Raw genomic sequence first — 27049 nt, forward strand, 5'->3', positions numbered from 1 at the left:
GCCCCAAATCTTGGTGATCTCAATTTCCTGTGTACCAGCCAGTCTCCTGAATCTTTCCTGTATTTATCTACTCCATCATTCTGTCAGTCATTGGGTCAATTAGTCAGTCTGTCGGTCAGTCACTGGACCCTTCATGAGCCCCCTCCTCTTTTCCAGGTACTACATTAGTCTCTGAGGACACTGACCTAAGGAAGGCACAGCCCTTGTTAGGGAGCTCATGATCCACTGAAGAGAACAGACCAACCCTACTCCTCTTTTAGTGTCCAAATATAGAACTTTTCAAGGAGAAAATTCATATGTACTCAATGACACATTTGAACATACTGGTCCAAGATCTCAGTGATTTCAGTTTCCTACCTACCAGGAAAATTGACACATTCCTAGTAGATTCAAAATGCCAAACACCTTCAGTTGACATCATACTTTCCTTTTGCCAATGGCACTGCCAAAAATGCCAGAAGAGTTTTAATTCCTGACTACCTCCTGAAATGCTGGGAGGATAAAATTATATAATGTATTTGAAATTTTTTAAAACCTAGAAAGTACCATTCCAAGAAGAATAATTCCAGCAGCAATAGTTATAAGAAACTAGAATTCATTCAGGGTTGACTATGAATTCCTTTACCTTTGGTGATTTGGCTGGGTTGAAAAATGTTGCCCCTACTTCAGAGGTGCAAAACAGGAGGGGTGACTGAGAGACACATGATACACAGTTTACCAGTGGCTATAATTCATAATAATAATTTCAATTTTTGCCGCAGTCTGGCTGGGCACAAAATCACGAGCCACTCAAGCAGGAACAAACTTTATTTTTGAAACTGCCACCAATGCCCCTTACGCTCCCCGGGAAGATTGCGGACAGACCCACTCGGCTTCTCCCGGGTCCCAACAGGAACTCCCTCCTCCGGAATTCCCTCCTACCGCACTTCCCCAACCAATGGGAACTCTCCAGGAGTCCCGTAGCAGGCGGAGGTAAACAGCAGGAGTCCAATATACATATGAATGCAAATCTTAACATAATCATATCATCTTAATGGCTTGCTGGCATCACCTTTCAACCAAAAATGCCATGCATCATATTACTTGGCTGTGGCTCTTAGCAAATTTTTCTCACCTTCATAATTTAATCAGACAGGGCATTTAAAATCCTATAACTCAGCATCTGGTACATAGCAGGTATACTATGAATTTCCTTGAAACTGGTATCCACTAGTAGTTTTGGATTTTACTCTATCACCTAACCCTCTCTTCAATCAATAGGCATCTTTATGGGAACATCATGGAATAGAACAGAAAGGGTGTTTGGCCTCCCAATAAATCATATTGAAACTGATATGTCATGGTTGGCAGTGAAGTATGTATAAGTAATTTGTACCACTCATAGCTCATAACACTATCTAATTAGTGTTTGCTAATAATTTTCTTTTTAAAATTAGGGTAGATTCAAGATGACTGCCGTAATAAATGTCCCTCTCACTCTTCATTGTTCAAATGTGATCTCCGGGTAGAAGGCAAAGGGTAAGGACTTGGCCAGGCAAATATAGGCTGAGTGGGTCTTCATTTTCTCACTTAGCCTCATTTTCAGGTTTGGGTTTCTATTTTAGGATCTGAAAGCAAGAGGGTATTGGTACAAAAAGGCAGTGGTGTTCTATGCCAAGGTGCTCTGGCACCATATGTCCTGGGCTGTGCCCCCCCACCCTCGTCAAGGGAATGAAGGAAGAGGCCTGGAGTAGGGACTGGGGGAAGATTCTGGTGCAGAGGGTAATCTTGAGTTGTGGAGAGTTCCCAGCCCAGAGTGCATTGACCAAAGGAGCCACCTCAGAACATCAGATAGATTGTCCCTGCAAGTGGGTGGATAGGCCTGTGGAAACCTCTACAGCAACATCACAGAGTGAGCTACTCATGCATGGCTGGAGCCCAGCAAGCAGTCTCCAGCCCAACCTGGGGAAAAGATTGGCACAGGTGGAGGTGGTCAGGGAGGCAGTGCCCCGGGCAATGGGTGGGATGTGGGTCATTAGGGACCTAGAAAACCAGAGGGGAAACTGAGGCAGATCTGTAAAAAGGGAACCAAATAATAGAGAAAGGCTGAGAGAATGAGTCCATCTACGTAGGAGCTGGTTCACCGTACAAAACTTTTCTCTTGAATCTTTGGCAACAAAGGCAACTTCAGGCTTATTAAGAGATGACAAGATGTCTCCTTCTAACTACTGGCTGGGAGGGGCTGGGACTAGGATGCAGTCATTCTCCTGAGTCCTCTGGCCTTCTCTTCCCGGACTGATGTCCTCTAGTTGGGGGTACTGCTGTCTTCATCTCTACCCCTCTTCTCCTGGCTTCTTATTGCATCCCCCCGCCTCCCCCCCCATACACACAAAATTGAGTTAGAAGTGATTCCTTTGGGATCTTGAAGGTATCTCATTTGCCTTCCAGTTTCCAACAGTGCTACTGAACTGACCAAAGATATTCAGATTCCTCCTCTCAGGGCAGAGTGGTGTTCTGCCTCAGCTGTGCCCTTTCTTCTCTGGAAGTTTTTAAGAACTAGTCTTGTCCCCAAAGTTGTGAAATCTTATAATGATGTACCTTGAGTAGGTTTAGTTTTATCTAGGCAATCAATGAACCCTTAGACCTCAAAGCACATGCCCTTAGATTCTGGAAAACATCCTGGAATAATTTTACTAATGATTTCCCCCCATTTTCTATGCTTTCCTTTCTGGAACTCCTATCATTTAGATGTGGAATCTCTAAAGTCAGTATGCCGACATACTTTTCTCCCATATTTTTCACTTCCTTGGTTTTGTATTTAATTATTGCGTTATTTCCTAAAAGATCTCAGCTTTCTCTTCCAACCCTTCTAATGTGTACCGTTTTCTTTACACACTGTCAATTCCCTACATGGACTTCATCTCCCCGGGTCTCCTTTCTCCATTTTGGTCTCCATCTTCCATGCTAATGGTTTTCCTAAATGTCTGCCAGTGTTTAAGGCTGGAGATGAAGAGTTACTTGAGCACACGGGTGGGGTTTGTCTATGTAAGTGTTGCCATAGGAGAGCTGGCATAGTCAAGTGCTGGGAAACCCTATCATCAGTCTCTTTAGTCCCTTCTTCTTGGATCAGATTAACTAGACTCCCAGAGTAGATCTTTTGATGCCCTATGTGGTCAACAAAATAAAAAGGTCCATGCACTGATCCTTAAAACCTATGAATATGTTACTTAGATGTCAAAGGGCACTTTGAAGATGTCTTCAAATTAAGATTCTTGAGAGTATCTTGGATCCTCCAGTGGGTCCACCGTAATTAGAAATTGTGATAAGAAAGAGGCAAGAGGCTCAGACTCCAAGAAGGAGACGCAATCACAAAGCAGAGGTTGGAGTGAGGAGGGCTTGAGCCAAGGAATGTGGGCAGCTTGACAAGTTGAAAAAAGCAAGGCACAAGATTCGCCTTAGGCCTCCAGAAGGGACACAGCCCTGCCAACACCTTGATTTTAGTCCTTGAAACTGATATTGGATTTCTCACTTCTGGAACTATAAGATAATAAAGTTGTGTTGTTTTATTCGCTAATTGGTGGCAATTATGGCAGCAGTAGTAACCTGGTCTGTCCTGTGGCCGGGCACTGGCAGTGGGGCAGGTCTTGCTTTCTGTGAGCAGATATGCACATCACCTTCTGCTGTTCACTGTGGTGTTCTGCCTCAGCTCTACCTGGCGCCCTGCAGGGCTGAGCCGCTATTGCATGCTCCCCCTTGGGTGGGCAATGAAATCTCCCAGAAAGGTAAAGTGAGGCAGAGGTTCTAGGGATCAAACTTCTTCCCACTCTGAAGTTCCAAAAGTACCTGGAGCTGCCAATTCCTGAGCTATTTGCAGGTTTGACAGTGGAAATTGGGACAACTGTCAGCTTCCCCCTCCACTGACTCAGAATGGGCTTTCTCGTCCCTTGTCACCTGCTGTTAGCTACTCTGTGGATCTCTTCACTCCCAGTCTCCCTGTCTTCATCAGATTATGCCTTAGAAACAAACAAAACTCCTGTAGTTTTAGTGGAGGGTTCAGGAAATAAAACCAGCCAGTGTGCTCAGCCTGCCTGAGGTCTTCATGCTTTCCCCACCTGGGTCCAGGAGGGTGTTGGTGTTTACCCCTCCTGCCCCTGTGCCATACTCGGTCTCTGGTTACTTAAGAAAGTCTCTCTGGGAAGATTCTCCCCTTTCCTTCCCCTTTGTTTATGTCACATGTGCTCAGGGCTGATTCAGCAGTGTGCCCCAGGTGGGTTTTGGTAGTTGTTAAAATGCTGAAGTTCCTCCCTACTGATTGTGCATGGCCACTGTTCCCCATGTCCCCAAGTCACCCTCCCTGTCCTGGACCCCCACAGATTCTTCCCTGACTGAACCAGGGGAGAATCTGCTGACTAGGGTTGACAAAACAAACGCCACAGGCTGGGTGGTAGCAACAGCAGACATTTCCTTCTCTGTTCTAGAGGCTGGAGTCCAAGGTCAAGGTGCCAGCAGGGAGGTTTCCTCTGAGATCTCTCTCTGGTTGGCTTGCAGATGGCTGCCCTGTTGTTGCCTCTTCACAGGTCACCCACTGCAAAGGAGCCCCTGGTGTCACTTTTATGTCCTAGTCTTCTGTTCTTAGAAGGGCCCAAGTCAGATTAGACTAGGACCCATCTGAAGGCCTTCATTTTTATTTTATTTTATTTTATTTTTTGGTCCCAGGGATTGAACCCAGGGGCACTTAACCACTGAGCCACATCCCCAGCCCTTTTTTGTGTTTTATTTAGAGACAGGGTCTCACTGAGTTGCTTAAGGCCTCACTAAGTAGCTGAGGCTAGCTTTGAACTTGAGATCCTCCTGCCTCAGCCTCCCACCCCTGAGGAGGCATGCACCACCACGTCCAGCTTCGAAGGCCCACATTTTAATGTAACATTTTTTTTTTGTACCGGGGATATTGAACTCAGGGGTGCTTAGCTACTGAGCCACATCCCCAGCCCTTTTTTAAAATTTTGAGACAGGGTCTCTGTTTCTACCTACTTAAAGGCCCTGTCTCTAAATACAGTCACATCCTAAGGTATAGGAGCTGCTGGGCACAATTTATTCATAACACAGACCCTCCTGCCAAGCAATAGCCCTCTGATTACTCCTGTTCTTGCCATGTCTGTGGCTGCATATCTGGAACACCAGCACCAAACCTGGTACATTCTTAATTTTTTACTGAAAGCCTAGGCTACAAAACCAGTCCTTCCAAGACAGCCACAGCCCCAGAGCCCTAACCTTGGAGCAAGATGGTAAACCATGGAGCCATTTGTATTTGATATCATGTTTATGTTTCCCACTACTCAGAGTATTTCACAATAAAAATGAAAATGACATACACCATACACATGTATTGTACATGACTCTGATATTAAAATCCCTGTGTATTCCCTTGCAGACTTTGGCCTACTGCCATTCACACTTCAAGTTTCACTTATAAAAAATAGTAAGAAATCTTTAGACAATGACCCTTCATATTCTAATTAAATGAACCTTTAAAAAATCACCCACAGAGGGTAGAAACCCTTCACGAGAACATGTGACAGTGGATGAAAGCAGAGGCTTTGGAGTCCATCAGACCTGCATCTCTATTCTGCTTCTACCACTTATTAGTTGTGTGACCTTGAACAAATTGCTGAGTCTCTTAGTTTCCTCATTCATAATAATTTCTGGCTCATGAGGCTGCTGGGAGAAACAAGTGAGAGGATGTATCGGTAGTGTCCACACCTGGTGTGGACAGAGGGCAAATTTCTCTGCTTCCCCTCCCCCTCAGATCTGCAGAAGAAGAACCCCCACCCCCAGCCAAGAGCACAAGCAGGCAGCCACAGACAAGGAAATTAATTCTGAGCATCCAAGAACAGCCTCCTGTAATGAAGAGGCTGCTGCAATATCTTTGCAACAAGCAGCAACCCACATGTTCGATTACAACAGGTTGAGCCATTCCACACTCCCCAGTGCCAGGGCTCAGGGAAAAGGGGAGAAAAAAAAAACAACAACACCTAAACACCAAGCAAGAATGCACACTTCCTGACACGACCCACACGCAAGGTTCTGGCTCAGTCTGGACTGATGGGGCTGCAGCATTTCTTGACGGGGAGCGCATGGCCATAACTACTATGCTTCTCTGCTTACCCGTTCCTGAGGAATGCTTTTTTTTTTTTTTTTGCTTCTTCTTTTTCCACTTCAGGCTGAGCCACATCAGGTTTTGAATGACTGACATCTTCCCTCTCTGCATTGGGAGCCAATTCCTTCAGGATTGTGACAAACCAGTATTTCGGGTCCCCCTGGCAACCACAGTATCCTATCTCCTGAGGATTGTGCGTCTCCAGGACGGAGGAGAACTGGCTTCTGAGTGAGAATCTACACCTTTCTCTTTCTTTCTGTGCTGCCACCTGGGTCATGTTTCAGACAGTTTGGTTGGGAGGAAAGGCTGTCCTGGATGTGAGGAGGAGATTCGAGAAATGTCCCTAGTGCTGGAAGGAGAGGGCACAACAGAAAGAGTCTTAGGAAGGAGGACCTCCCACTTTCAGTTTCCACTCTTGCCTTTGCTTGTCTTATGATGCAACTGTCCGTAACACCTGCCACGGAGGACCCGGTGCCCATTTGGATTCAGACACTTGTCAGTCATTGAATTAATCATCTTAGCTTTGCACGAAAGCATGGGGCGGAGTTGTGGTTGCTCAGGGCTGGCGTGAGCGTGAGGGGAGGCAGAGGGATGGCAGCGGGTGCAGGCTGTGCACCTCAGAGTTGGAGGCAGTGCCGAGGCTGGTGTAGCAGTTTTCTTCTTTGCCCCTAGCTTCCTTTTTCCGTGCTTGAGAAATTATGTATTGCTTGAAAATTATCTTTTTCCAAAAAGGACGTTGAACACAGTGTCAGGAAGGCCTATGTAGCCACCACCCCAACAACTTCCCATTCCACTTTCTGGTTTGTTTGGGGGTAGGGAAAGAGAGGTAGAGGCAGCAGGAGAAAGACCTTGGCCTTGGTGACTAACCTCAAACAATAGCCACTGGAGAAGACAGTGATGTGCAAATTACTGATTTTTATTGGACACTTTGGGGAATATAGTTGTTTGTCAGGAAATGAAAGAGAATGTTTGTGCTTATAAAATTATATGGAAAATCAATGCAGTGTTAAGTATATTTTTCAGTTGTTTGAGTCAAGGACTGTTCTCCAGCCAATTCTAGCAAACTCTAAGGGAGACGAGACATCCCAAAACACAGCCAAGGGACTGAGCAGAAAGGTCAAGCCGCGGTTTATTGCTGCACTCCAGCACTTGGGGAAAGGCCCAAGTGGCTGTAGAAAGTTGAACATGTGGCTGTCAGCAGTGACACTCAGAACCACGCTACAAAGAGGGTTTCTGAAGTTTAGACTAATTCCTGGTTTTTCTTTTCTTGTGTTCCAACTTAAGGACTGAGCACAGAGGCCCTGTCCAGATGGGGAGACTGTGGGGAAATTGGGAGTTCATAAAAGCATTTTTCAGGCGAGAAGATAAGAGTTGTCTAGAACGTGAGCAAGAATGGGAGGCTCAGGGGTTCATGAGCCATTTACTGTCAGTAGAAGTGGGGTGCTCTGTGTTCCTAAATGTTATCTGTGGGTTTGTCTAGCTCTGAGCCTGGGACAAGGATATGAAAGGAGGCATGGAAACAGCTGGGCTCCTGCCTCTTCCAGAGGACTGACATTGCACTGTGGCTGAGGGCCTTTGATGTGAAGGAATGAGAGAAGAGGAAGATAACATGCAAACTAGACTGATCCTAGGAGGTCAAAGACTGATAGCTGAGAAGCTACCAGTAAAACTCCCACCTGTGACCATCAGTTCTTTACCAGATAATATTTTTAAGATGCCAGATTGGGAGCAGACATTCTACTCTGCTATTCCTTCCCTGTGTGACCGATACAAAATCACTGTCCTCTCTGGGCTCATAGTTCTTTGCCCCAGATAGTTGTTATAAGGAGCTTCTTAAGATGCCTTCCTCCTCTAAATTCTGTGGTTGTGTGAGAAGAGATCCCTCTGATTCATGGAGACAATAGTTCAGTGGAAGAGGATGGCTCTTGACTGAAGGGGATACCAGTTTTTTCCCTTGCTGGCTGCAGGGCTTAGGCTGGCCACATAACTTTGTTGTGCTTCCGTTTGAAAGCAGAAAAGTGGGTACTGTTTGTTTGTTTGATTGGTAGGTTCTTTTCCCCCTCGACAGAATTGTGGTGAGGGTTAAATGCAATCATGCATGCCAAACTGGAACCCAGAGCCCTCCCTCACTGCAGGGGCTGTGGATCCATGCTAGCTATTGACCATACAAAAGGGGGTGAAGAAAAAAACACCTTTTAACAAAGTGTCCTACTGCTGGTACTTATGGGAACAGTTCATAATAATAAATTCCAACTTCTTCTTCTTATAAACCAAAATGATCCTTTTGTAATGGCATGATAGATATAATTCAGGCTCTGCTTTAAATAGATATCCATGGCAAAGCAAAATAAAGCACTGAATTCGAATTCTGTCTTTCCCATTGTGAGTCAGTTTCATCAGCTTGTGAAGCTGAATAAAGAACAAGGACTGTGGAAGAATTTGATGTTTGTAATATGTACAAGGGACACAGTACTTGACGCACTGGGTAAACAGTATCCGTTATGATGTTAACATTTATTATTTGAAATTCATAATTTTAAAAATAAAGATCAAAGAAACAGCAAAACCTCAATTTGATTTTCACATTGCTCCATACTTGGGTACCACTTTTTCCACAAGAAAGATTTTCTCTGCCTGTCTTCTTTCATTTACTCATTGTTTTCTCAAGTGATGGGTGGAGATAATTAAAAATATCATCTAGATTTTCCTCAAGTATTAGAAGTTTCTAGAGGCTTTCAACTGTGTTGCAAACACACCCTGGCTCTTACTGCTTGCTCTAGTAACAATCTTTTTCAGAGAGCTCTGACATTTGGGGGTGAGCCCTCTTTGGCTGATGTGACTCAGCTGGCTGTGATTGTGATGATGGTAATTACAGACCCAAAGTCATCTGGCCAAATATTTGATACTTTGAACAGAGAACCACAAATCCTTTAAAAATACAAAACATGATTGGTCTTATTTTCATTTCTATTGGTGTAGACATTAATACAATAAAATGCCTTCAGAGCCTCCAACTCCTGGATCCCCAGCCTTACATTAGAACCTTAGCAATAGAATTTGCTTGTTACTTTGGTCCTTTGAATTGCAATTCCTTTAAATGATGATGATTTTTCCTCCAATGCCAAAAAAAAAAAAAAAAAAAAAAAAGGAAGAAGCGACACGTCAATTTAAATATTATCTAATTAGAGAACAAAGTATACTGTGATCTTAATAATCTTAGTTATGAGCAGACAAAAAAAGAGCAAATATAAACCAATAAAAATAAAATACCAATATTAAGGGTAGACAGCAATGAAATTTGAATTATAGTTGTCTTTGCATAGTGGAAATATAATTCTCTTTTTTCTATCAATTTCCCCTACTTTTTCAATATTTACTGATGTACATATATTACTTTTAAGTAAAAAAATAGTTTTCATATTTTAGAAGAATTGTTATATTAAGTAATGGTGCTTTTTTAGAACAGCCAGTTCTTTTGTATCAAGTCAAATAGTAACTGACTGCACTTTACCTTTGTAGTAGCAAATATCTCCCATTCATTGTACCTGATTTTTAAGCAGGTATTAATGCACATTTAATAAGGTCTTGGGGTATGCCCACCTTAGTGGTAGAGCACTTGCCTAGCATGTACAAGGCCCTGGGATCAATTCACAGCACTGCCAAAAAGAAAAAAGCAATACAAAACAAAAAACAAGCTTTATTTTAAGTTTTCTGCCTCAATGGTGTATTGACAGTAATCAGGCAGGCTCCCGTTGGATTGTCTAACGTTACAATTGCAGTGTGTTAGACTTTGTTGGTGGTGTTTCCAACACAGGCCACCTACATGTTTTCTTTTCTGATTTTTTAATAACACCATTGGAATTTTTATTATAAAGGCAATGCATGTTCATTATAGAAAATGTTGCAGAGAAGAAAATTGATACACATAATACTATATTTCCTCCACCTAGAAGTAATCCCTGTTGAGCGCTTGTGAATTTCCTTGTTTTTGTGTATATATGTGTACTGGATACATTTTAAGCAACTGAGATTATATTGTATATGTGTGTATGCATGCACATGTATGTCTGTATGTCATGAGCATTTTTAATGACATTACAACTGTTTATAATTTTTTGTGCTTGTATAGTAATGCACAAACCGTAACTTATTCAACTACTTCTTTTTTCTGAGTATTTAGGTTCTTCTCAACCCAATTTTTAAAATGCAAGCAATGCTATAATAATCATATTCATGTTCCCATCTTTGATTATTTTCTTAGCACAGAGTGCTAGAATTGGAATTAATGGGTCACAGAATATCAACATTTTAAAAATCTTTTTATAGTCAAAGAAATGCAAAGTTGGACAATAATGAGAAGCAAACTTCTCATTCAATGTGCATCAAACTGCAAAAAGGAAAACCACTTCCCACATGCTTATAAACACTGGAAATTATCTTTCTTTTTCACCTTTGACATATTGATATACAAAAACTAGTCCTTTAATATTGTTTTAATTTATATTCCTTTGATTACTAGAGAGACAAAATTCTTTTTCATGTTTATTAGCTGTTTGTGTGAATTTTCTATTCATGACCTTTATCTATTTTTTCTAAGTTTTGTTTTCAGTTCATGAAAGATCCATCTCTATTAAAGATAGCAGACCTTTGTCACTTCTATTTGCCTTTTATTTTTTAATGAATTTTTGGTATGCAGAAATTTGTTTTATGTAGTTGATTGCTGATATCTCTCATCACCATGTCTTCCCATTGTGATCCTTAGAAGTACTTCCTCATTCAGACATCAGATACTCTTAGCTAGCATTTTTGAGGTTGGTTTTTTTTATTATTAACATAAAAATACAGGGTGAGCTGCAGCAAGGGATGAGGCCTGTGAATTTTATCAGGAGGCGCTTTCCACCTCTTGCATCATTAGGACACATGGAGCATTGCCTTTCCAGAGTGCCCTAAGGTCCCAGAGATGCGAGCACAGGAGGAAAGAGCAAGCCAAGATCTGCTAAAAAGCCAGCAAGAGATTTTGAGTATAGGCATGGGTGTTTCGACTGTCATGTAGCAAGTGTGATTTTAAATGTTAGTAACTGGGAAGTCGTTTGGCAGCAGGGCTGCCATAAAAAGGCAGTCTGAGAGAGTAGGTCTGTGGGTCTTCCTCCAACAAGGCCCCTGCGCTGGAGAAATATGAGTGTGGTCTCAGGTGGCAGACAGGAAACTAAATGATTCTGAATTAGATCTTTGCTTTGGGTCACATCTGACCAACTCCATTTTCCTCTGTCATTTTGAAGCAATGGTTCTTAGCTTGGAGTGCTGTACACCAGTGAGTTCTGCACAGAGGAAGAGATCAAGGTCCCCAAGCAGCATCGTGGCAGTGGTAGAAAGAACATCGGCTGAGGAATTCCACAGACCAGAGTCTGACTCTTTGTTCTATCAATGCCTAGCCCTGTGATGCTGAGCCTTAGTTTTCTTGTCTATAAAATGGAGCTAATAACAGTCAACTTGCATACTTCTTGTAAATAGTAGCATGCATCACACCTATCATACCCTCCATGCATGGGAGTTCCGAAAGTGAACAGATCTGCAGTGTCTTTTGGGTCCTAGATTCTAAAAGCAGAGGGTTGTATATTTGCTGGTCCACTCAATAGGATTTCTTGTGCCATCAAACTACAGAGACTTAATTTCTCTCAATCAGAGCTCCTGATTTGCTTTCTTTCAATTGATGAACTTATAAAAAACACTAACTGTGATATGAAGGTAGAAATTTATTTCACTAGACATGTAATCATTTGCCTTTGTTGGGAAAAAAACTGAAATTATGGGAACCAGAAGTGTTCTAGAAAATTAGGCATGGCTTCAGATACAGTTAATGGCCTTTACATTGTAAATTCTTCAAACCTTCCTAGAAGGTGGCCCTGTTTTTCATTGATCTGCATATTGTCTAAGTATAGCATGCACATGTGATAATACTGATTCAATATGTCACTATAAAGAGTTACTTTATTGTGGCAGGCATGAATTATTAATGCTTCTTTAAACTAATGTTTAAAAACCTTTGTGGCTTTCTGTAAGAGAGAGAATTAAATATGATTTTTTTAAAAAAGCAATACTGCAAAGCAATACTGCAGTTCTTTATTGAGCAGCTATTAGGCACTAGCACTGTGCCAGTTCCAGTCCTAGAGGAAGAAAACAAAGGGTGTGGGGATGGAGCAGGGAGGGAGGAGAATGGAGCCAAACACATCAGCTTTGCTATTAGGAGTTCCGCTGAACTAGGGAAAAGATATGAATGTGAACATTTCAATAGTGATGTCAGATTTAAATAAAAATTCAATCCACCCCACCTCCTGTTAAGTGCTTTAAAGAATAGTGTTATAATCCTTAACTATTTATGAATTTGATTTATATGACATACACAAAAGGCAGTAAATACAATTTAAAAATCAGATGTGAAAGACCTTTTGAGTCACAGCCTAGGGCTTTAGAGCTATGAAAGTCCAGGATCCCGCAGGGTGTCAGACAGGGAGGAGAGCTTAGGGACCAGTTCTCCTCCCTCCAAATCCTGGGAAGAGCACCTTCAAGGCCCCCACACCTCCTACAAGCAGGTGAAAAGTCTGATGAAGAGTTAAAACTGAATTCAAATCACTTACTTCATGTGTAACCTGAGAGAAGCTTCCGAGTATCTCTCTGAGCCTCAGTTTTCTCATCTGTAAAAAGGGGTGATAATCTCCCTGATGGCCCATGGTGTTAAGAGTAACAAAGGAGAGGGCTCTGAGGGCCCCTGAGAACCAAGAGGAGAGCCACACATTCACACCCTCTCAGACAACCTTGAGGCAACAGAGTACCTGGGGGGCATTGAACCCTCTAGTTTAGAAGTGTCCCTACCTCCCACCAAGTCACTCAGACGCTTCAGGTTTCTTCCTGTTCACCTGTGTTTCTAAGCAGCAAAGGAGATGAGTTCCTGTACCCTGGACAGGTCTCTACCTGATGAAGCAGACCAGTGTCGTATAATGATCCAACCACATCAAGGGGAAAATGTTGAAGGAGAAATATGATATTTTTTAGAACACTAAAATCATGTGTCTTATTGTCTGTCACGCCCTTGGCAGCTTGAGCAGCCCTTTGTTTTGAGAAGAGAATAATGTGTTATATATAGATTTACTCATGACATTATGCTGGGCATGCCAAATTTAAAGGTGCCATCTATTCAGACAGCACTTACACATTTAGGATTATAATTGGAAAAACTTTGTGTGGCCACAACACCTAAGGAAGCCTTCATTCACCTCCTTGTATGTGCCCATTTAGGAGCTGAGAGTAGAAGGTGAACCCACCACAGAGATCAGCACAATAAGAAAAAGAGAGGAAAAGAAGAAGTATAGATTTTCTGTCCTTGCAGGTTATAAGCAGATTGAGAGAGCACTTACTTTTACAAACAGGGGAAAGGGGATAAAAACGAAAAAAAAAAATTTTTTTTTTGGGGATATCTTTGGCAATGCAGACCTGGTCCAATCAGCCACACTCAGAAATATCTATTTCTTCTGACGAAGAGTTACAAATTCTGCTTCCTCCATCCCACCCCATCCTCATCAGGAAATCTAGCAGTATAGAAATGCTTCCATATGCAGGAAACTGGTTTCCCCATTTTTGCTGAGGGGGAATAAAGAAAAATGTAGTTGAGTAGCCAGCTTGCGTAGACAAGTAAATGCTTTGCTGCAGCAACATAGATTGAGTAACAGCAGCCCTCAGAGCTTGCCATAAATAACTTTCCAAGCCTGCGGGTCTCAGCTCACTGTTTGTTGAGGTTTTGCCACAACATGGCCTATTAGCAGAAATTTAATTATAATTTACATAGGTTATGGAAATAATCTAAGATCATCAAAATAGGACCTAAACATTCTGAATTTGGAAATACTTAAAGAGGGAGTCCATGTATGGTAGACAGAATTTGTTATCTTAGAATCCAACTTCTGCTCTGTCCCTAACTAGTCCGGTGAATTTAGATGGGCCACCACATCTGTCTGGGCCTCAATATTATTAATGAGATACTGAGAAAATAAAAATATCTACAACACAGAATTACGTGGTATGGCATAAACAAAATTACATTGTTGCTGGGCACAGTGGCATATGCCTGTCATCCCAGTGTCTGGGAACAGGGTTGCTAAGGCAGGAGGATTGCAAGTTCAAAGCCAGCCTCAGCAAAATCGAGGTGCTAAGCAACTCAGTGAGACCCTGTCTCTAAATAGAATACAAATAGGGCTGGAGATGTGGCTCAGTGGTTGAGTGTCCCTGAGTTCAATCCCCAGTACAAAAAACAAAAAGGATGTTGTCACCTGTTTAACACCAAACAGACTGTTGGCGATGCTGTTGGTTCAAAAATGGAAACTACAGGTATGATGCAAAGAGCACTGACTTTGGAGCAAACTGTTTGAGACTGGCTTCTGACTCCACTTCCTTGTGACAAACTCATATTTTTCTGGCCCTTGGCTTCTGTTTTATCATCTGTAGTAAGGATCATCCATGACGTCTATTTTCACATCACAGATAGTTTATATGGGAGAATCTGGTAACCTGCAAACCACTCCAAAGGAACCACCTCTGTATTTGCTTTCCCAAGTATCCTTTGTATTAGCTCAGTGGTTGGCACATTATAAATATGCCACAAATTTTGTGTAATAAAAAAAATGAGAAAAGAAGAAAGATTCTCAAGTTTTACATTTTCTTAGAGCCAGAACAGGGCCAGGTAATATGTTGTTTCAAATTTTTGTCCAGTTCAGAGTTAGACAAGTCATTACTTGTTTTGTCATATCTCTGAAGGAACATCTGGCTGTTTCTGACATTCCTCTTCCACTCTGATTTGGAAATATAATCAAAGATGAGAGGGAATATTTTTCCACACTAGCTTCCCGATTTGCCCAAATACACATGGCCGCTAAGTAAGAGGGTCAAGAATGGAATTCAGGTCAGGCTGACACAAAGCTCTCTTCTTTTTCCCCTACATGAATGTATTTAACCTGATGTTCAGCTGTTAACTTGAAAAAGGCCACTTTCAGACTAGGCTCAGAGCCTACTGCCTTTTCTTGTGAGGCGAGTGCCCTTGGGAGGCAGAAGGGATGCTGCTCCTGAGTTTCCAAGCTCCCCTGCTTACTCCAGATGGGGAAGAATTATAATCACGCATTATTCTGCCAGGCTATAGGTAAAAATACATCTTTGGGCCAAACTTTGGGAAATGATTTCAAGGAAAATTCAAATGCCTGTCTTAAACATCTGAATTGTACTTACAATAATTTCCTAATCAAAGATGTCATTGGTGAAAAAAATGACCAAGCCCTGTCTCTGCACCTTCAATATTGATAAGGACTGGAGAACCCTTCCAGGCAGATGCATTTCTCATTTGATATTTGCAAAGACATTTTAAAAGGGAATAATCAGATCACCACACCTCCTCTAGTCTGACACTAAAGTGTTTGGCAAATGGACACTGTCTTTTCCCTTTTACCCTCAGCCTCAGACATCTCTGCTGAGATGACGAGCAAAGCCAAAACATTTCTTCTCTTAAGATGGTCCTGCCAGCTTTCCTAAGAAAGCCTGACTATTTGAGAGCTGTCTGCACTGGCCTTTGGCATTTTTTTTTTTAAACAAGAGAAAAGAAGAGAACTCATTTCTTGTCCCACATGGATTTGCACTTTAAAATGTGCTGCATGCAATAGTAATATCATTTCATTTCATCTAATTAATGGCTATCATGGGTAAAGTACAGCATTATGCTTAGAATTCTGTGCACAGAGTAATTGCTCCAGATATATGTACGCAATGTTACTGAAACATGTAGTAATGGGAGTTTTGACAATACTGTGCTTTTAAAGTCTTTTAAGAATACCATGGGCCTGTCTACAAAAGAACAGTGTGAAGTGAGAATTTTAAAATGCTAATATGGGTATAAAATGAAGTTGAACATTAACCCCTGTCTGTGATGGCCAATATTAGCTTAATCCTTATCTTACTGTTCTGCCTTGACTGGATTTGTTCATTTGCCTCAAATTTATATTTTAAGAATGAGCTGGGCATTAGGCATACAGTGGTCAGCAAGACAGGCACCTGCCCTCCTGAAGTTTCCAGAACCACAGGGAAGACAAATATTGAATATGCAACTAATGGTAATGCTGAGTGTTATTTAAAAAGAAAAGAGGCAAGTTTAACAGGTTGAAAATGCTCTTTTTTAGGTCTGTTACAAATATCATCTTCTGGGCATGGGCTCCTTCTCTGCATGAAATATCCTGCCCAACTTCTCTGTGCAGGGAATCTTTGAAACAAACATATCATCTCACATATTCCCTGAGCCCAGAAGTAAAATGAGGGGCTTTTCTGCACTGTGATCCCAAGATGTAGCTCAAGTCCTTTGTTAAGAGACTGATGAGTGCCATTCCAGGACTCTGTTCCTGAGGTCAGATTCCTTAAGACTGGATCAGGGCTCTTTTGCTTACTAACTGGTCATAAGGAATTAAATTACCTTCTGGCCTCAGTTTCCCCATCTATAAAATGGAGATTTATAATAGCAGACAACTCTTAGGACTATTAAGCTGATTAAATGGATTCATCATATAAAAACCCATTTAAAACCATACCTAGTATACAGCAAATTCGTAATAAAGATTGGTTCTTGCGACAATAGTACTAAATAGTTCTTTGCTGGAATTACATGCTTAATACATCTGTCTTCTTCACTAGGTCATAAATTATTAGACTTCAAACTCTTGATTTATCCATTCCTTCAGTTCTAGCACTTGGCATAGGGCTTGCCATACAGTAGGTGCTCAAGCATTGTTTGATAAATACATGCAAGAGTGGTGAATCCTTGGCTGGTCACAGTGGTGCATACCTATAATCCCAGCAGCTTGGGAGGCTGAGGCAGGAGGATTGCAACTTCAAAGCCAGCCTCAGCAAAAGTGAGGCACTAAGCAACTCAGTGAGACCCTATCTCTAAATAAGATACAAAATAGGGCTGGGGATGTGGCTCAGTGGTGGAGAGCCCCTGAGTTCAATCCCTGGTAACTCCCCCAACTAAAAAATCATATGTATATCATAAATATGATATACATACTGTGAGCCCAGATCAAGAAAACTAGGTCAAAGTATTTTAGGAACTTGGTTCACGTCCCCTATATGATTTTGTTCTATTTGCTGGAGAATAACAAGTTAAAAAAGAAAAAAAAAAGTGTGTGTATCATTGCAACCATCATTTGATGTGCTCCTTGGTTCTTTTATTTAAATGCATGTTCTCTTCGGGTTCCTTGGACGCCAGGGAAAATAACTGACATTTCTTTAGATTCGGCCATCACATTCTTTGAATGAGAAAACAATATCGTGTCTCTCTTTTTTTAATTATGCCAAGCCGCGTGTTTGAGACTCATACAACAACGCAATTTTATTTCGTCAAGTGCCTTTCATCTCAAGCTGCATCCCTGGCATTCAAGTTAAATAATAAATAATACAACCCAAGGTGTTTAGAAGAGGGGAGGGAAATTAAAGGGCCCAAAACAAAGGAGGAAAGCTCTGAGAACAGAGAACCTATAATCAGATTTCAGAGGACCTCCAACTCCTTGTCCAGCTGTGACTGCTTGGTGACGTTTCAGACAGAATAACTGGAATGGGGATGTGGTTTAGCAAACGGCTTAAACAATGGCTTTGATTTCATGGTGATGACACAGTTGCACTGTATTTGTCGTGCTGTTTTGGAGCTCTTTACATACCATGCAGGGCTTTCCATTTAGATGGACGTGTCTCAACAGGCAAAATGCTGTCCCCCTCTGCGTCGTCAGAGGAGAATCGAATTGGCAGTGGGGAGCTCTGATGGGCACTGTGAGTCCATCCATGTCCCAGAGTACGAGAGTGAGAGGCCTGAAATTGCAATAAGGAGAACGAGCATTTGTCGATACTCCCTGCATGCCAGGCATTATCGTAAGTGCTTCACATATTCTATTTCAGGGGACTGGCAAACTCCAGCCCGTGGGCCAAATCCACCTGGGGCCCATTTTTGTGCAGCCTGAGAACCAACAATCTCCATATTTTTGAAAGATTAAGAAGAAGATTTTAAGAAGGACAATAAATACAAGAAGAATATGTGATTTTCTGAGACTTGCAAAAGCCTGACACCATTACTTTCCCTTGTTTTACAGAAGTCTGTGGACCCCTGCCCTCACTCATTAATATTAATACGAGCTAATAGTACTGTCCTGTGTAATAATGTGAGCATTATTACATTATTATGTAATATCATTCTATTATTTGGATGAGATAAGCACTCACCTGATATTATACAGCTCATTAGTGTGACTACTCCCCAGGGATCTCCAACTCAAATACTTGGAGGACTTAAGCAATGTAAATCAGTAATGTAGACCTAGGAGGGACTGTGACAATGGAGAGGGCACATGCCCCTTGAAAAGGACACCTGTGTTTCTGTATAAATAGTGCAGCAATCAACATGGGAGTGTAGATGTCTTTGACATACTGATTTCCTTTTCTTTGCATGTGCAAGAAATTGTAAATGGCTGAGGTGATAGATAAGCCAGTGACCCAGATCCGATCAGTATGCATTGTGTACATGTGTTGAAATATCACACCATATCCCATAAATACATACTGTTTTGTGTCAGTGAAGAAATGGGAGCAGCATCCATGCAGTTCAGGCCAATGGTAGCCCTGCAATAATGGGTAACCCAGATTTTCTGATCTTTCAAGAAAAGCCAAAAAATCAGATTTTTATGTAAGACCTCCTAATTTTTGAATGTTGGCAATGAATTGAAAGTTTTTTAAGTGCTCTGAATTAAGCAAAAACAATCTGGCAGGCTGAATGTAACCTAAGAGCCATAGTTTAGAAATGTTGCCTATTATTATGAGTTCACTTGGCCCAACTCCTTAGCTTCACAGTGAGAAAATTGAGGACGAGAAAGGAAGAGCAGCTTGACGAAGATCCCAAAGCTTAGTAAGAGGAAAATCCAAGTCTTTCAAACTTATATTTGAACTCTGTCTACTGAATACTTCTCTGATGTTTAATTGGTAAAATGAATGTTGATACGTAGGGAAAAATATCGTATGTACTTTTCTAGACCACTAAGTACTGCTAGAAGATGACAGAAGGTCAGACACACTGGGAGGTACACTTTAAGATGATCTGGGGACTTTCACCTCCCCCTATTTTTATGGATTTGAAAACAGTCCGAGAATGTTGCTGAAATGTCCAAAGTCAGCTATGTAGGGGGGAGAGGTTGGTCTTCAGCTTCGGACCCCAGTCTTATTCTAATGTTTTGCCTTGCTCATGATGAACTCTGAATATTTCAAGTACATCTTCAAGAGCTCTTTTACTATGCTTTGTGTCATACCCAGAGCCTAGCTCTAGCTGAGCTAAGCTGAGAGTCACATACAGCCACATGTCTGGTGAGTTAACAGATTGTCACCCCTTCACTCAAGTTGAAAGTTGGCTCGAATTAACTTGCTTTCTGGGTGGTGAATTCTGAGAGAGCTGGTTCAGAGGGCAATGAGGGAGAAATGTATACATGAGGATAGAAGTTATATTTTCACAGGTCAGTAAGGCTACAGACAGCAGCTAACAGGGTTGTTTTTACATTGGAACCTCTGAGAGCCAGGGCACAAGTGGGGCTGCTGGGGTCCAGGTAACCACAAATGAAGAAAGAACTAAAATGGAGGCAATAACATTCTGGAAGTATAAATGAGGACAAGAAATAACTGACTTAGGCAGACTTGAAAAAGTGAAATGTTAAGATATTAGTAGGGAACGCATAGAGGTATGGTTGTTACTGCAGAGCCCCAGGAAAGCTCAGAACGTGGACGCTTGAGGCACTTCCTGCAACAGAGGTCCAGGTAGGGTTGACAAGGGAAAGGTTGGTTGATTGACTGTGTTAAGATTCCTTCTTCCATCATGATGTCCTGGATGGCTGTCCCTCAACACACAAGGAGATCATTGTCTATAGTGAATGAGCCTGAAAACTCTGGACTTACGGGAAACAACTCAGTTGTGTGTAGATATAATGTGCTGAGAAAAGGAACAGAAACAGTAAATGGAATCTGTATGAATGGTGAGATTACCTCCTCATCTCTTCCACTACTGGGCTCTCAGAAACCTTAGCAGCTAAACCTGTCCTTCCTAGGAAGAGGCTGGAATATTTCATTCTGGCAAAATCAAGTGGCCACTGAGAACAGACTTACAGAAACTGTTAGGAAATCATCAATAAAATGACCCAGGCAGGTCATTCTACAGGGAAGCCTACCAGTCAACAAGTATTGTTCATATACCTTAAAACTTCTAATCAGTTTTATAGTTGGTTATATATGGATATACATAAACCATCAATATCTGAGCAAAGTAACTAATATGGAAAAAGAAACACAGAAATAATTATAAAACACCTGCAAAGAACATAGAGACTATGAGAGGGTCAGAAGAACATTTCATACAATACATCACTAGTATACTTAGAGATGTTACATATCTGAAACAAGGCTACTGTAAAAAGAGACACATTCAGACCACCAAAACAGTTTCCTGAAAAGTAAAGATAAAACAGCAGAAATAAAAATGTCAACAGAAAGGTTAGTAAGCAAAATTGAGAAACTATCCCAAAAATAAAACAAAAAGATAAAAACATGGGGGATAGAGAAGACGAAAAAAGGAGAAATAGCTAAGAGGTTTCATATTTGAATATGAGGAATTTTGAGAACAGAGGAAAAAAAATCATCAAGGAAACAATTTAAAGAAATCTCTCAGAGTTTCTAAAGAACATAGCAACAGCCCTGCACTATGTTATTTAATTGGAAGTAGAAATGAGGACCAGAAATAATTGTCTTAGGCAGAATCAAAAAACTGAAATATAAGGTATGTAAGACCCCCCAGCAATTGTTCTTTAATTTCTGAACTTTGGGAAAAGAAGATCTTTAAAACTTCCAGAAAGGAGCAGAAAAATATAAGGGTCACAGGAACAGGACAAAGGGACAAAAATGACATCAGACTTCCTAACAGCAACATTGGAAGCAAAAGGACAATGGAACCATCAGTGTCATTAGAATGACAGAGAATTTATTTCCAAACTAGTAGATACAGTCAAATAAGTTCTCAAAAACTTCACCTTAAAGACACTTGTTCTCTGAAGAGTAAACAAAGAAAGAGAGGAGTGGGTAGAATCCTACAAACAAAAGACATAAACACAAGAAAGAGAGACAATGGAATTCTTAGGAAGATTGTGAAAGGCAGTCCCCCAGGAGTTCTGCCACAGGCTTAGAATGCAACTTGTCCATATTTGAATGGTGTAGACAAAAGGAAATGAAATTCCTGTGAGACAGGAAAGGAAAATAAGCAAGGAAAGGAAAGAAAGGAAACTGACAGATTATTGGATGGATTGGAATGTATTGAGAAATTTATAATTTGGTAGAGTTTAGGGATAAAAGAACAATCAGTATGTAAACTGCCAAACAACCACAAAACAAAACAAAACAAAACTGCCAGTTATTAACTGGAGAGAAAACAAAATTTAGTACAAGAAATTACATCATAGTATACTACATGGCTCAGTTGAAAAAAACTATTTATGCAATCATGACAATGGAAATATTAAAATTTAACCAAAATTATGTTGTAAGTACATTGAAAGGACAGATAAAAGGGAAATGGCTACATAGAGGAAAGCAGTTAAATTATTATCTATAATTATAGGAAATATATTAGTATAATCCCTAAAAATTAAAAACAGAGAAACTACCATAGAAGTATATTATTAAGAAACATGGAAATAAAAATCAGGAGAAATGACTCAACTAGTTGGAATTGGGGGAGAGGGAATATTAGGTGGAGTTGGCTGGTGAAATTATAGGGCAGAGGACTGTTTGGCATTAAAATCCTTGTAGAATATTTGACTTTCAAAATTATGTTCATGAAGCACTTTGATAAAAATAAAAATTAAGTTGAAAATGAAATGAGGCATTTATATGGACTTCCAAGTCCTGTGCTAAAGAAAGGGACCTGAGAACAAACAGGCACCCTATCGTAGGTCATGTCCTCCTGTAAAATCATAAGGAAGTGACAATCATCCAGAGATTGGTATTGAGACCAGGAGGGAACACTGACCAGAAATATAAGAACCCTGACTTCTGTTCTTGGTTCCATCATCTGTGATCCTTCAACCCTCGATTTTCTTATCTGTAAAGCAATAGTCCTATCCCGTCTATCTCACAGAGCTGTTGTGATGATCATGGAAGATAATAAATGCTTTGTCAATTGTAAAGCACTCAACAGATGTAAATAATGTTATCATTATTCTACCCACGCATAAGAATGGTAGAAAGTTTACTATATTGTAATTTATACCATCTGGTTTATTTTTTATTTTAGCAATTTTTTTCTTAAACCTAAAATAAAATTGACTCATTATGGATATTTGGCAAATACTAAAAACAAGAAAGAAATGAAAACTAAAAATTATCTTTAATTTCATTATCAAGATATTTTTATTGCTAACCTCACCTCACATACCTTTGCTATATATCTATGATAACTTCCTACTATTATAGATAAGGTGGCTATTTTCCCGATTCATGAAATATTTTTGTGCACCTTGATCTATGGTGACTGAATAAAGATCCATCATTCTATTGTGTGCCATAATACATTTGATCATATGCTAATTGGTTGATATTTAGATTGTTTCCAATTTGCCTCTATTGCTACAAACACAGATGAAACCCCTTTATATAAGTCTTTGAGTTCCATGGTTATTTTCTTTGGTTAACTCAATTAAATGTAGAAAGATACACACAATGGAAGTATTTTATAAAAACTGCTAAATTCTCTTCAAGAAAGGTTGTTAATATATTCACATATGAGGAATATAAGAAAAATAACTGTTTTCTGGGCGTGTTGTATTCTCTCTTGTTTTCTCATTTGATAAGCAAAAACGAAACAAAAACTCAGTATTGTATCTTGCATTTCTTGGAGTTATTAACATATGAAATACATTGAAATTTGTACTTTTTTGGTAAATTAGGTTTTTGTCCTTCGCCCACTTTTCTTTTGAGATATGTTTTTCTTATACTGTAACCTCATTATATATTAAGGATGATAGCAACTTTTTCATTTATATATCGAATACTTCACAGACATTTTGTTGTTCTTTTGATTTTTATTTTAGATTTTAAAATATACAAACATTTAAAATTTTGACATAGTCAAATCTATTGATGTTTTTCTTTATGATTGCTTCCTTTCTATGTCACACACTAAAAGGGCTTCTTCATCTCCAAAATCATAAAAATTGTCACCTATGACTCATAGAATTTTCATATTTTGGGTTTTTTTTTATAAAATAAGTGTGAAAAAAAATTTAAAGGGATACTATGAAGGGACAGGGATCTAATTTTCCCTTCCTGCCACATGCATGGTTTGTCAATTGCTTCAGTACAGAATTGAAATGTATACCTTTTGCCAACTGATTTGAAACTTCCCATGGGTTGTTTTGTTTAAGAATCAACAGACTTGCCAGGTGCAGTGGCACACACCTATAATCCCAGTGACTCATGAGGCTAAGGCCAGAAGGTCACAAGTTTCAGGACAGCCTCAACAACTTAGTGAGACTCTGTCTCAAAACAAAACAAACAAACAAACAACAACAAAATATATATAGATAGATAGATAAAATGACTGGAGATGTAGCCTGTGGTAAACTACCCCTCTATTCAATCCTTAATCCCAAAAGAAAACAAAAAATGAAAACAATCAACAGACATAAGAGTGATAATCTAATTTGCATACTTAACATTTTTAAGCAGCTACTATGTGTTTTGTCTTAAGTTGTTTACCTGAGATTTTTTGATAATATAAATCTTATCATAATCACTGTAAACCCTATGGTTAAATTCACACAGTTATCTTATATCACATCCATATAATGATATAGTATGTAACTATAAACAAAAAATGTGAATATATGTATGTTTATCCACAAAAATGGTCATGTATGTATGTGTATGTGTATATATATATATATATATATATATATATATATATCCATTTCCAACATACATTGTACATGATAAAAGTACTATGCCTAACTGAACAGTGTGTACTTCTGTAGTCTTATAAACTGATAAGACCTGAAAATGTTGGATTACAATTTGATTTGGGGGTAGTAGAATTAATTGAACAGGACTACTGTAAGGATTAAATGCATGAATATTTGTAAAGCATTTGTCCACCACATGCTTCATATAACTTCATTAGAATCACCCCACAGAGAGTTTGAAACTTTAGCAGAGGCCCTTGTTGTAGCTTTTAGTTTGCTCTTGTTTCATTCTTGATCATCTCAGCCCCGGTCCTCTGGACCAATATGCAGTTCTAATAAATGCTGCATACTCCCAAGCCTAGGAAAGGAATTCATTTAGCTCTGCAAAAGACCAACACCTGCTACCTGATCTGCCATGTCTGAAAAAGATGCATCCACAGGTGTGGCAAGGAAGCCTGTTAGGCAAATAATGATAAGAGCAATGATGGAAATTGGTGGGAATGGAGGCCTCAGTTGAGATGCATCCTCTTTGGAGAGTTTCACACGACATGGCCCATGCCAGAGAAAAGTGTTAGGAGAACTTCTGAGGAGACCATTCATTACCAGCAGCCCACAGAAGGAAAACAGAATTCAAGCAATATCATGTGGTGCTTCTGCATTGTGAAAGCAGGGGCTAACCTACTCAGAGAGGATGCTTCACCACAGAATTTTGCCAGCTCATCACCTTTGACCAGAACAGATGCTGCTATTTTCTGATCAGTGTTGTCCCTGCTATCTGGGAGCAAATGTCAGTGGAGGGACAAAATCTGACATCAGAGCCATTACGTGCTCATTGGAATCTCAGCGCTACTGCCTGGACCACATGCCCTGCAGGGCAGATAATATATGGTTGGCATGGAGATGGAATGAGTTCAAGGAAAAACACCCAGCTTCACAAGTACCTATGCATGTGTGCTCACAGGCTCTCCACTGCACAGGATCAATGGGAGCTGCATTCATTTTTCGTTTCACAAATATTTATTGAACACCTACTTTATGTCAGGCACTGTTCTAGGTTCTGGGGGTCACAACAGTGACCAAGATATACTTGGCATCTCCATTCATGGAATTTACGTCTTATATGGCAGTTGGGAAGAAGATAAAAAAACAAATAAATGCATAAACAAGTAATTGCAGCCTATGAAACATGCAATGAAGGAAATAGCACTCAATAATGTAATGGCCTACTCCAGACAAGACTAAACAGACCATTCATGAAAAGCTCACCTCACTCAGCTCATCATTAATTCAATCTGTCCATCCAACACAAGGAGCAATCCATGATGGAACTAGCTTTGGCACCTATTAAATATATAACCTTCAATAATTTGCTGAACTACTCTAAGTCTCAGTTTCTTCACTCATGGAATAGGTACAATAATTAGCTACCACCTTTAATTGTATTCTGTGATTTAAATGACATAATGCCCTTTGCTTGGTCTTCAGTGCAGTGCTCAATATATGATAGTTATTGTTATTAGTATTTGTTTCTTCTTTCAGTCAAAGAATATTTACTAAAAACCTATAAAACAGACACTTTGCTGAACATTAGGAGTGAGGAGTGGGGTGAAGGAGAAGATGCAACTATTTCTCTAACAGAGAATTTTTATGGAGAATCTAATCATTGGAGTTCCCAGAAGACAGAAAGATAGCTCAGAGGTTAGACAAACCTCACAGAGAGACAGCTTACAGGTTAGACTGAATCAGCCTGCCCAAGAAAAAAATCACCACTTTTCCTCCTGGGTTTTAAAAATGGTGTTGCTCTGGGAAAGGCTAGTGGCCTGGGAGTTCTGAAGAGCTGAGTTTCAATTCCCATCCTGCTGAGCCTGAGCCACAGGCCTCAGTTTGCTCACCTCTCTCCCCATTTATCACTGGAGTCCATGAGTAACAGACATGCTGTGGAGGATCCAGGGCCACACAAAAGTCTCTCCAAGAATTGTCTCCTGTTCTCTGCTTAGTTGTAGCCCCTGCTCAGCCCCTTTGATGGTCTTGGGTCCCCCTACTTCCTTGCAAACTAGAATTCACAGGATCCCTGTCAGGTGAGTGAAGGACTGAGGGAGTCAACAGATGCGGAAGCCCTGTGGGAAGGTGAATGGGCTCTGCTTGTATACATTGCTATTATTACTTGGGTTGGGGAGCCTATCCACACGGCAAACCATTCGATGAGATGAAAAATCACGATGCAGAGGAAACCTTACCAGGGAGCTATTTACAGCAACCTTTCCAAAGACTAAGTACATCCTCTGGCGGTACTTTTCTCACCCTCTCATTGTGAAAGTTTGATGGCGCTTATCAGTGGGTGTCTAAATCCTCTGTAACAAGCTTGTGTATTTGATGTAGTATCAGACAGCAGGCAGGAAGCATTGCCCCTTGCCCCTCTGTGTCTCCTTGCTTGAAATACTTCCTTCCTGAAACAATTTTGTTGTAACTGCTGGACCCCGAAGAGAAGTGTTTTGTTTTTTGGTTTTTTTTTGCAAATAAATATGTTTCCTAATTAAAATTTGCCCTTTAAAGGCTCACATTTTCTTGGCCCCACTCTATGTTTTCTTTTCTTTGTAACATATTACAGAATCAATAAGGGCAACGCAAACATCTTTAATATATACAGTTTCAACAGCTCTAATAACATTTCTGCCTTCAAAACGCCCTTTTCCCCTCTCTAGCCCAGATGATTATTTCCCCTGATTTGTTAAATACCTTTGTATTTAACTCAAAAAAAAAAAAAAAACAAAAAAACAAAAAAAAACCCTTCAAAGGTAGTTACTCTCCAGGGGGAGTGGGAATGGTACACTGAAAGGGGATCAAGTGGAAGGTGAAG

At 40.3% G+C, this 27049-nt stretch overlaps 1 protein-coding gene across 15 annotated transcripts in view; it reads left to right on the top strand.

The window, feature by feature from the left end:
- The window catches only part of Tenm4 (teneurin transmembrane protein 4), a 2842490-nt gene that overhangs the window by 2088887 nt on the left and 726554 nt on the right, over positions 1-27049 (top strand). For all 15 annotated transcript variants that reach the window (XM_048789141.1, XM_048789145.1, XM_048789157.1 and 12 more), the window contains one exon: positions 6200-6364. The gene's annotated coding sequence lies outside the window, so the exon portion shown is untranslated. The remainder of the gene's footprint in view (positions 1-6199; positions 6365-27049) is intronic.

This window comes from Marmota marmota, unplaced genomic scaffold (assembly GCF_001458135.2).
Source record: "Marmota marmota marmota unplaced genomic scaffold, marMar, whole genome shotgun sequence".
NCBI classification, from domain to species: Eukaryota; Metazoa; Chordata; class Mammalia; order Rodentia; family Sciuridae; genus Marmota; species Marmota marmota.